Source organism: Tachypleus tridentatus, chromosome 2, assembly GCF_004210375.1.
Source record: "Tachypleus tridentatus isolate NWPU-2018 chromosome 2, ASM421037v1, whole genome shotgun sequence".
NCBI classification, from domain to species: Eukaryota; Metazoa; Arthropoda; class Merostomata; order Xiphosura; family Limulidae; genus Tachypleus; species Tachypleus tridentatus.
In genome coordinates, this window is record NC_134826.1 from 51,910,689 (window position 1) to 51,923,467 (window position 12,779).

Genomic DNA, 12,779 nt, shown 5'->3' on the forward strand with positions numbered 1-12,779 from the left:
TGTGATTCTGTCAGATAAACTTTGTCACTATGTTGTGTACAGTTGTGATTCTGTCAGTTTTTCATGGTTTTTGTTATTCAGAATGTTGAAAGAAATATAATTTTCTGTTAAAAACTAAGCCTGATATTACTTAAAAACTAAGTCTGTTATTTCAGAAGATAAACATCGTAAAGTATTCTGATTTATTTGTTTATTTATACTTCTTAAATACATACTTCTTAAAGTATGTACGACATATTAAAGTATGTACGATATATTTACTCAATTCATCACAACTTTTGAGAACATGGAAAGAAACTGCTTTAAGATAATGATTGTACATTTTAACCATGTAAAGACTGTGCTGCAATATTGAATGTTTGTGAGGGTTTATCTGAGTTCCGCTTCCACAAACAAAAGTCCTAAGATATATTTTGTAATTAAAACTGTAAACAAAATTATATTTTGAAATGAACATGTTACGTGGAGTCGATTATCGGTGTTTAGTGGACAAACTAAATATAAATTTTCTGTTTATTTATTCTTCAAAGGTTGGTTGGTTTTTGTGTTTACGAACGTGAAACCTTTTGTTTGAAAGAACGAGAGAATTTTTTTCTTGCTAATTTTCAAAGTATTAGTGTTTTTTGTAGTTAAAACATTCATTAAAACGTCTTTGGAACCATAATCGACATATATTACTTGTGTTTTGTAATTTAATAAATTCATTCGAAGTTTTTGTGTGTGTTTATTTGTTTGTAAAATAGCATACAAAGCCACTAGATGGCTTTTCTTGCGCTAACAGTTCATAGTACTGAAGCAAATAGACGAGGGAAGGCAGCTAGTTAATACCATTTAACAAATAAATGGTAGGATTGATAGTAATTTTATAACGCCCCCACTGCTGAAAGAGAGAGCATATTTGGTGAAGCGAGGACTCTAACCCGCAATCCACAGATTGAGAATCGAGTGCCCTAAACACAAAAGTAGTTTTTATGTATGAGAATATCATTAGGTGATATGTATCTAACGATAAAATAACTACAGTTTTATATCTAATGTTTATTAGGCCTAACTTTACATTTACGCAGCAGTTTTTTTTAAATGTTTTACATAGCTGAAACATATCCATAGAGATTTCAGTTGTCTCCAGGTTGTTCCCGTTTGATGAAACTCTCAAAATCTAATAGGCAATTGTGAACGTTCACCAGGGTTCGCACATAGTCATTTCTTTAAACGTTTGTCACAGAAAAGCTTGGGGACCGTCTCATTAGTAGCCGCGTTGGAAGGCCGTTAACTCCGACTTGTACAGCAGCGTTCGTATTTTCTACTTCTTTGACGTACTTCTTGATGTGACACGCACAGAACATGCGCAGAAACATCGTTTTGAATTTCTGGCCGTAGATGCAATAGATGATGAAGTTTACAGAGGAGTTTATTGTTACCAACAGGTTTGAAACAGCAACCATGGAATGAATCACTTCCCCAAAATATTCCATAATGTTTACAACAAGTGCTAGAATGTTACAAACAAAGAATATGCCTACAATACAGAACAACATCATGGCTAAATTGATTTCGTTTTCTTGTTGTCGTGTAAGACGCCGTCGATTCCTATTGGCTCTTTGAACAGTTTGCCAGATGGCGCTGTTCAGCAATGCCAAGGTGAGAAAGGGAAGAAAGTACATGATGAACAGGTAGAGCCAGACGTGATAAACTTCAAAGTAAAGGGCATTTTGACGAAACTGGGAAGGAACGACACTATATACTGTTGAATTGGTGACTGAGTCAACGCTACTGATACACTCGAGTTCGTAAAATCTGGGAATGTTGTAACAGAAAGACAAAATGGTGACGCAGATAATATAGAGGAAAGCTCGACGTTTGGTGCAGAAGGCTCGTGCTTTCAGTGGGTGACAAACAGCGGTGTACCGCTCTACCGTTACGATTACTGTGACCCAAACTGACCCAGTCTGTGCCATTAGACCTAAGGGGTAGACAACTGGAACTATAACAGGAAAGATTATATTGGAATAACTCGACAACAAAGAAACTTTAGAGCCAATTGTTGGCAAGCACAACATCAGCAAAGCTGTTACTAAGACAGCCGTGTCAAACGTTGCCAGACCCTGGAGACAACAGTTAATGGATGTTTGCATTTGCCGTTGTGACAAAATAAATAACGAAATGGCATTTCCCACGATACCAAACAGACTTACGGTTGTGCTTAGAACCCCTGTGACTATGAAATGGAATAAGGGTTCAAAGCTGGTTTCCTTTGGCCTAAATTTCACGTTTTCTGTCCAATTACTTAAGTTCGTTGTCAAGTTCCCTTTGTCAATGTCATCCATTGAAAACAAAATAAAATAATTGATTTTTTAAAGTCTACTATTTATTCCATTCTTCACCGAGAAACTCAGGTTTCGTTGAAGCTCAGCTGTAACGTATTCCAGTCTTCTTCATTGGAATTAAAATTCTCCCATTGGTGGACGTACAGGAATATCTGGAAGAATAAAAAAACAAAACGAAACATAGAAACTAGAAGGCGTTTGTTTATATATAAGCAACCAAAAACGGTGTACAACTAGTGAATATTTTGTTTACAAGTTTTTAATTGTTTGAGAAGGGAAGACGCTGTAGGACTCCGTTTGTTGTCTCCCCTGCTAGTACAGCGGGAAGTCTACGGATTTATAACGCTAAAATCAGGGGCTCGATTCCCCTCGGTGGACTCAGCAGATAGCCCAATGTGGCTTTGCTATATGAAAAACACGCACACCGTTTGTTGTTAAACACAAAGCTGCACAGTGGTTTACCGTGCGCCACCAGGACCACCATATACCTCTATAAAGTCATGTTAACTCAGAAAAATATATATATTGACATTAATATTAACCCTTATTAATATACTCTGAATTGTAACTGGCGTTTTCATCCACTGGTCTTCTGTTTCCGCAGACCTTCATATTCTATAGATTCTAGAGAAAACCATCAAAAGTCCTTCTTACTGGAGGGTTACATCTTAGCTAGATCAAAGCTCAAGAATTAGTTTTGGTAATTTTAATTATTCATTCTACCACTTAAAACTGCGAAATTTCGCTTAAATATTGAATTTCGTGTTGGCCATTATTAATCACAGTAAAGTTTAAGCTTTCGGAGTTTTTCATCAGGAAGAAGAAATCTTTGAAGAAGACCAGAGGTGAAACCTGAAGTAGATTAGTTAGGATAATCAATATAAATCCACGTTTTGCTTTTAACATACAAACTATCAACAAGTTACAGATAAGGAAACAACATTATTAATGTCTTATTACATCCATCGAAACACATCATAAAAGATAACACTGGGCCTTAACATCCGTGGTTAAAATCGAGTTCGACCATACAAGATGTAAGCGGCTCACCGACATTAATTTTAACACAATCATAAAATAGAATACAATAGTTTGCATATTACAATTTGTGTGATAATTTTGACGTTAAAATACCCTAGTTTAAAGTTAAAAAAATTCCATGTAAAAGAATAACAAAAGTAATAGTAAGCGTTTTATTAGCGTTTATTGTAATTAATAACACAGATATAATTAACAAACCATTATTATACTTATGACGATTTACACTGTAGACTTTGAAGACGCTGTAATAAATATCAACCTATTACTATTGTTTCAGATTTAAGAAAAGTAGATTTTAGGGCTTGGTTACTGTTCGTAGTATGTTCTGTTTTGTTTCTTGCTTACGTGGAACATATCAAACCTCAACGAAAATATTTTTTGTTTCTAACAACTAGTAGAATTGTAGAATATCGAATCTTTCTGTCAGTTGTACATTTTTTTGCTGTGTTCTCGGTTAACTTTTTAGCCACAACAACAAAAAATGTCAGCATCTGATGCACGTGACTTGATCCAAATGAGCGAATTCCGACAAAGTATCCGACAGGTCTAGCATATTGTAAAACAAGTTATTTACATTGTTAGCATTGTAAGAGGCGAGCTTTGTCTCATAGAACGATTTATAAATGTTGTTATTATTGTAAGAGGCGAGCTTTGTCTCGTAGAACGATTTATAAACGTTGTTATTATTGTAAGAGGCGAATTTTGTCTCATAGAACGATTTATAAATGTTGTTATTATTGTAAGAGGCGAGCTTTGTCTCATAGAACGATTTATAAACATTGTTATTATTTTAAGAGGCGAGCTTTGTCTCATAGAACGATTTATAAATGTTGTTATTATTGTAAGAGGCGAGCTTTGTCTCATAGAACGATTTATAAACGTTATTATTGTAAGAGGCGAGCTTTGTCTCATAGAACGATTTATAAACGTTATTATTGTAAGAGGCCAATTTTGTCTGATAGAACGATTTATAAATGTTGTTATTATTGTAAGAGGCGAGCTTTGTCTCATAGAACGATTTATAAACGTTATTATTGTAAGAGGCGAGCTTTGTCTCATAGAACGATTTATAAATGTTGTTATTATTGTAAGAGGCGAGCTTTGTCTCATAGAACGATTTATAAACGTTATTATTGTAAGAGGCGAGCTTTGTCTCATAGAACGATTTATAAACGTTATTATTGTAAGAGGCAAATTTTGTCTCATAGAACGATTTATAAATGTTGTTATTATTGTAAGAGGCGAGCTTTGTCTCATAGAACGATTTATAAATGTTGTTATTATTGTAAGAGGCGAGCTTTGTCTCATAGAACGATTTATAAACGTTGTTATTATTGTAAGAGATGAGCTTTGTCTCATAGAACGATTTATAAATGTTGTTATTATTGTAAGAGGCGAGCTTTGTCTCATAGAACGATTTATAAACGTTATTATTGTAAGAGGCGAGCTTTGTCTCATAGAACGATTTATAAATGTTGTTATTATTGTAAGAGGCGAGCTTTGTCTCATAGAACGATTTATAAACGTTGTCATTATTTTAAGAGATGAGCTTTGTCTCATAGAACGATTTATAAATGTTGTTATTATTGTAAGAGGCGAGCTTTGTCTCATAGAACGATTTATAAACGTTATTATTGTAAGAGGCGAGCTTTGTCTCATAGAACGATTTATAAATGTTGTTATTATTGTAAGAGGCGAGCTTTGTCTCATAGAACGATTTATAAACGTTGTCATTATTTTAAGAGATGAGCTTTGTCTCATAGAACGATTTATAAATGTTGTTATTATTGTAAGAGGCGAGCTTTGTCTCATAGAACGATTTATAAACGTTATTATTGTAAGAGGCGAGCTTTGTCTCATAGAACGATTTATAAATGTTGTTATTATTGTAAGAGGCGAGCTTTGTCTCATAGAACGATTTATAAACGTTATTATTGTAAGAGGCGAGCTTTGTCTCATAGAACGATTTATAAATGTTGTTATTATTGTAAGAGGCGAGATTTGTCTCATAGAACGATTTATAAACGTTATTATTATTGTAAGAGGCGAGCTTTGTCTCATAGAACGATTTATAAATGTTGTTATTATTGTAAGAGGCGAGCTTTGTCTCATAGAACGATTTATAAATGTTGTTATTATTGTAAGAGGCGAGCTTTGTCTCATAGAACAATTTATAGATGTTGTTATTATTGTAAGAGGCGAGCGTTGTCTCATAGAACGATTTATAAATGTTGTTATTATTGTAAGAGGCGAGCTTTGTCTCATAGAACGATTTATAAACGTTATTATTATTGTAAGAGGCGAGCTTTGTCTCATAGAACGATTTATAAATGTTGTTATTATTGTAAGAGGCGAGCTTTGTCTCATAGAACGATTTATAAACGTTATTATTGTAAGAGGCGAGCTTTGTCTCATAGAACGATTTATGAACGTTGTTATTATTGTAAGAGGCGAGCTTTGTCTCATAGAACGATTTATGAACGTTCTTATTATTGTAAGAGGCGAGCTTTGTCACGTAGAACGATTTATTTACATTATGTTATCCCTTATTCCAAGAACAGTTACAAACATTGTAAGTATAGGTGTTCTATTTTGTAAAACATTTCCAAGAAATGTCTTATATAATAGGAACCCAACACTTATAATGTTTATAAGTTAATTTCAGGATTTATAGCTGAAAAGATAAAATTATGTTACCATTATTGATTGATGAAGATATTATAAAAGTTGGTTTATGAAAATATTAGAAATTTTAAAGAAAAATTATATTGGGACTTTCAATATTATTCATTGGAAATGGTTTTGGTTCTGTTGACTCTCTACGTTAAATTGATCAGTGACTTAGATTTTAAAAATAAATTAACAATACAGAAGCGGTTTCTTAATAGCATAGCATCTACTGTTATCTGAAACAATTTTCAGGTTCCTTTTGGTGAAATATAAATAGTAAGCAGACAGAAAAATCTTTAGTGTTGATATTCATACTTAACTGCAAAACGTCCTTTCAGCCGTGGGGGCGTTATAATGTTACGGTCAAACCCATTCTTTGTTGATGAAAGAGTAGCCCAAGAGTTGGCGGTGGGTGGTGATGACTAGCTGCCTTCCCATTAGTCTTACACAGCAAAATTACGGACGGCTAGCGCAGATAGCCCTCGTGTAGCTTTGCGCAAAATTCAAAACACAAAAACAATAATTGTAAAACAAAAAACAAACGAATCTGGAAATTTAATTATGTTAATGAATATTACGGAATTAGAAATTCAGTTAAGAAATTTTTTAATAATAAAATGATTAGGCCAATAAAATAATTAAACTAAATTATTTCTGATGTCAAACTCGTGAAACATTTTTATTCTTACAAAATATGCAAACTGTTGGAGATTTGTAGAAATCATTATTTGTAATTTCAAAATATATAAACTCAGGTGGTTTCAAGTAAGAGATTCAACATTATAGTACTTGTTATATGTTTTGAAAAAGTAAAACATGATAACTGGTCATGTTAAGATGAAAATTATTTTGGAGTTATCCCTAAATCAAATCACTTATTGTATTGGGATTATAAAGTATATTTATACAGGTTTATACTCTTTTAAACAATATATGAGATTGAAAAATAATATATGTATATATATTGATTATATGTAAAATAGATTACAATGAAAACTACACTCGTTTTTTTCGTCTGGAACTCTTCTCTCAAATTTATCGATCAAACGCTACAAATCTTGCATCGCCTGAGAGGTTTTTTGTCTCAGGACTCCGGATCGTAGATTAGCTTTTAATTTCAGAATCATCTTAACTAATTTTTGTTCAGTCAAACTTTTTAATGTCACGTCTATGGTACATGATAACACAATGTTATTGTCATCACGTGACGATTGGCTTCGATTTCAACTTCAGTTTTTTTTCCGATATATGCAAACCATTTCACAAAAAAAAACTTAACCCGCGTGTACGTTCTTAAAAAAAATTAACATTACACTAAATACAATTTTTATGGGCTTTCTCGACTGATTTTGGTTTAAAATATGCACGTGCTCTTCGTTCAAAGTCGTATGCTTATCACTCTGTGAACACACATTCAGATGTTTCGGCATAGTCAGCTAAGTTTACCTCCATTGTAACTTTACATTTATATTACTTTGCAATAATTTAGCTTTGTGTCATTTCGTAAACTGCTGTAAACACTTTTTAGCTACTTAATTTTAACTACAAATTTTATTCTTTGTTTTTCAGTTTCTTTGTTCCATCTCGTAAAACGTGTCATACACTGAATGCTCACAAATGGTTTTTAGTCTGGACATTATTATAAGTATCATTGCTTTAGTTTATCGATAACATTACGTGTATTTTCATTAAATAAAGTTACGTCTTTGTCTGACCACATAATTAAAAAAAATAACCAGGACATATCACTCCAACAGTAATGGGTTCGGCATGGCCAGGTAGGTTAAGGGGTTCGACTCGTAACTTGAGGGTCGCGGGTTTGAATCCCCATCGCACCAAACGTGCTCACCCTTTCAGCCGTGGGTGCGTCATTATGTGACGATCAATCCCACTATTCGTTGGTGAAAGAATATCCCAAAAGTTGGCGGTGGATGGTAATGACTAGCTGCCTTTCCTCGGGTCTTAAACAACTAAATTAGGGACGGCTAGCGCAGATAGCCCTTGTGTAGATTTGCGCGAAATTCAAAAACAGACAAACTAACAGATAATGCTTTTGTTTCTTTACTTAGAATTAAGCACGAAGCTACCAAATGGTCTATCTGTGTTCTGCACACCACTTGTATCGAAAGTAAGTTTCTAGTATTATAAGTCCGCAGACACATCCCGCTGTGCCACTGGGGGGCTAACACATAATGCCTGAAAGAAAATGTATGCTTGTAAAATATTACATTAAAGGCAATTCAAGCGAAGGGCACAAAAATTACCGTGAATGTTTTGCGAGTAGAGGGTAGTTTTTACAATAGAAATGGATGTATATGTAAATGGATGTACAATAGAAATTTCTGGATATGTGGAAAACTATACTTCGTATTTTTTATCCCATTTCTTTTATTGTTTTATGAATTATCTTAAATAACACTAAGGATTTGTTTTATATTCCCTTAAGATCCTCTGTTTTTTAATCCTTAAATAGAATTATAGGTATATCATTTTTACGTTTATTGTTTACTCTGTAGGTGTCGTTCTTTGGAAGTAAAAGAAAAAAATTAAACGTTTTGTAGTTTTTAACTTTGTGAATCTATATACCTAATAAGATTATTTGTTTGTTTGTTTTTGAATTTCGTACAAAGCTACACTAGGGCTATCTGCGCTAGCCGTCCCTAATTTAGTTGTTTAAGGCTAGAAGAAAGGCAGTTACTCATTACCATCCTCCGCCAATTTTTGGGCTACTCTTTTACCAGCGAAAAGTGGGATTGCTCATAACATTATAACGCCCCCAGAGCTGAAAGGGCGAGCATGTTTGGTGTGACGGGAATTTGAACCCACGACCCTCAGATTACGAGTCGATCGCCCTGGCCATGACCTAATAAGAAAGTAATTAATAATCATTAGGTGTGAGTTACAAACCAGAGTCAATCCAGATACTGAGGGATTAGTTTCTTAAGAAGCAATAGTTTACGTTCAGTATTTGGCACAGAACAGTTTTGTAGCAAATCAAATAACAAGGAAACCTTTAGAAAACACTTCTAGGTTACAATCAACATTTTCTATTCTAACAAACTTCTCAGCATTCACGACACATGTAACTGAAGTGACATTCGGATTTCATATCTTTAATTACCTTAATTTCTTTTCGCGTCGCTAACTTTGTGTTTTATGTTTATTCACATATATATATGTTTTACGTTATCTCTAGCGCTCATCTGAACGAGAAAAGTCGTCCAAGAGAAGCGCTTTCACGACCTCGTCGTAATATCCATAAAAATCAGTTGGACAAGAAAAATCAAGCATCATATGCAAATAGGATTTTCGATTAAATCCATTCGTCAAAAGTAATTTCTAACCCATGGGTATTTAAAATTGTGGCTAGGGGAATGTATATACATTCCTCACTGCTAGTCATTGCGAGATGTTTACAAGTTTTTGTAGTGACTGCAAGAAGAGTTGTTCTCATTCGATTGGTGAAACAGTTTCACGATGTAATGCAATAAATACTGTTTAATGTGATTATACAGTCCCTGCACGTAAACAGAAATGTAACTAAGTAATGAGTTACAGTGCATCTGATCAAACTTTTATATATATATACAGAAAGTTCAAACGTGCGAAAGCACAGTTCGAAGCACAATAAAACAAGTTTGTAAAACAGATAATTATTGTATCAAAGTGTGTTTAAAAACAATAAACACACATCTTGATCAATTCATATCAATAACTAAATCACACGCCAGTAAATACAGACAACCAAAGATACACTTGCATATACTTGGGCCCCCTAGTGCCACAGCGGCATGTCTGCGGACTTACACTGCTAAAAACTAAATTACCCGTGGTGGACAGAGCACAGATACTCCACTTTGTAACTGTGTGATAATTATAACGAACAAACATATACTTGGAAATATATTAAAATACTAGCGATCATCAGTGTATCCTTCCTCTCTGGCATGAATGGTTATTTTTCATCTCCAACTGATTCGATTGCAATGTCAGTGGTTTCAGAATAATTTCTTATGCTAGAAAAACAAAAGAATAAGCTTGGGGGTTTATAACGCTGAAAATCATGGTGGGCAAAACGCAGAATGCTTATTGTGTAGCTTTATGCTTAAACAACAAACGAACCTAACGCATTTGTTTGTTTCATTGTTTTCAGTTTCGTCCAAAGCTTCTCCACAGCTATCCGCTATAACTGGCCCTCATTTAAACAGTGTTACACAAGGGAGCAGGGAGATATTCAACAACACCAACCGCCAATTCTTGACATACTCTTTTTGTAAACGAAAACTAGAATTGACCGAAATATTATAGTTGCCTCGCGGATGAAAGGGGTGAGCATATTTAATCACAAGCCCCACAGTGGCTCAGCGGTATGTCTGCGAACTTACACGCTAAAATCCGGGTTTCGATACCCGTGGTGGGCAGAGCACATATAGCCCATTGTGTAGCTTTGTGCTAAATTCTAAACAACAATAAACAATTTATTCACAATAGTTTGAACCTGCGGTCCGCAAGCTGCGAGACGAACGTCCTAATCACCAGACGATGCCAGGCCCAAACTAAATAATAACTATGTCAAAATAATACATACTTACTGACTACTGTTCTTAGTAAGCCATTATTCTATTTTGGTTCAGTAAGAATATTAGATTACCAATTTAATTATACGTCTATTTACTTTATCTATTTGATTTGTTTGTTTTTGCTTTTGCGCAAAGCTTCGCGAGTGATCTCTGCGCTAGCCGTCCCTAATTTAGCAGTGGAAGACTAGTGGATAGGCAGTTACTTATCACCACCCATTGTCCGTAATATTACGACGCCTAATGGCTGAAAGGGCGACCATGTTTGGTGTAACGGAGATTCGAACCCGTGATTATCAGATTACGAGTCGAGCACCCTAACCACCTGGCCATTCCAGCCTCATCTTCTTGAAACATAAGGTTTAGTCACGTATGTTTTTGTCCCTTATACACTTAAGCTTAATTTCGTTAACGTTTGATCATGTTAACATATTTGTTATTGGCGCCTTCTGGTGTGTACAATCATATATAATACAGTGCATGTTAAATATTTTGTGGCCTGCTTGAAAGAAAAAACAAACATTATAACTAAAATTTTGGTGTTCTTTTCATCGTGAAATATGTGACGCAACTCACTATTCTGGATAAATACTAATCATTAGTGTATAGAAACCTCAGAAAGTTATGTTGTCACTTCTCAAGTAAATAAATACGTGTATAAAGAGATGAGCATGTTATCAGAAAAAGGCTTCGAATATACAGCCCATAGTTTATATCAAGTTACTGTAGAACGAAACGCATCGAAACTACGTTTTAACACTGTTTAACTTTATGTAGTTGTCGTAATGCCAAAAAAAATAATCACTTTAGGGATGGTATGAAACGGCCATTTTCGATGCAAAATATTCATATACTCTGGTCATAAAATTAGTTTCAAATTGGGAATTTATAATTCAAACGATATCTTTTTTACTTAATGGCATCGGAAAACAGGAGAAAATATAGATTAACTTGGAGTTCCAGGACCATCCAAAAATACTTCTGCAACAAGCCGTATTTCAGCCTTTGTAAGCAAAACCCGGCGTCTTGTAACAGGTGAGAGTCAACGTATTCAATGGCTTATTTGTTGTAGTTCAACACAAAATTACATAATGGGTTACCTGTGTTCTGCCTTTCGCAGATATAATAATTATAATTTTTATAAGCCCTCCCACTTACCATTCAGCCATCAGAGCAGAGATAAAAGACAAAGGTCAATAATAAAATCTGTCCTCGTATCTCACGCGCTATCACACAACAGAATCGAGAAGGATGAAAAGTAAGGACATTCATGTGTAAAAAATTTAATTCTATGACACGGCCATTTAATTGTCGCATACTTCAAGCAACTGGGTATTAAAAGAGGTATTCATGCTATTTCATTGTATACTAAATGGCTTACATAAAGCAAGTAGTGGGGGTGTTATACCTTGGAAATGAAAGCCTTGCGATGGAGCCACTTGCAGTAGTCTACACTGCAGGACTATTGACAAGATGAACGGCCGTCAGACAGAATATTAACGGACGTGACGACATGAGCTTTACTGACGTGGTAATTCTCTTAAATTGATTTACTATAATTTACTACTCAGCCGTTGTGTCACAAAAACAAACAAACACAACACGATAACATATTAAGAGGAAACACTAAGTATCCTACTTGTGAAATACTGTTAAAATCAACACCGTATTTCCATATTCTGATTATAAATATGTGATGTATGCTGACCTATATTTAAGAGGCGATGAGAAAGTACTGAGACATAATTAATCAGCGATCTTCAAGTGATCAGTTGGTAAGTCAATAACTGTTCGGTACCAGCGATAGACGGCTTGCTACAAAAGTGAAATAACGAATGCAGAGAAAAACTTATTTACAGCAACTCGCTGTAATCACGTTCATAGCAGAAAGGGAGGAACTTTTTTAATTCTCAGAAGAATGATCAAAAGTAACTTTACTTGAGGAAGCCGTATATAACTAGATTATAAACAGAACACCTCTGTTTTACCGAACTGGTGAGATGAGGCTTGCGAAGCAGTACTAGAGGAAACGGTCATCCGTTAACATCAACTGTTAGAGAGGTAATGTATAGTTGATCGCGACTTCTCTATGTTTGTTTGTTATAATCTCTTATCTTTGATCTATATGAAAACAAAAACAAAATGTTTCTATCTGAACATTTCT

The 12,779-nt window shown here is 34.5% G+C and overlaps 1 pseudogene across 2 annotated transcripts in view; it reads right to left on the bottom strand.

Annotated features, from left to right (window-relative positions):
• Positions 1 to 1,052: 1,052 nt before the first annotated feature.
• LOC143235585 (FMRFamide receptor pseudogene) overlaps positions 1,053 to 12,779 on the bottom strand; it is a 98,132-nt pseudogene continuing 86,405 nt past the window's right edge. For both annotated transcript variants that reach the window (XR_013019333.1, XR_013019324.1), the window contains exon 2: positions 1,053 to 2,479. The product of XR_013019333.1 is annotated as an FMRFamide receptor pseudogene, transcript variant X2 (transcript). The remainder of the gene's footprint in view (positions 2,480 to 12,779) is intronic.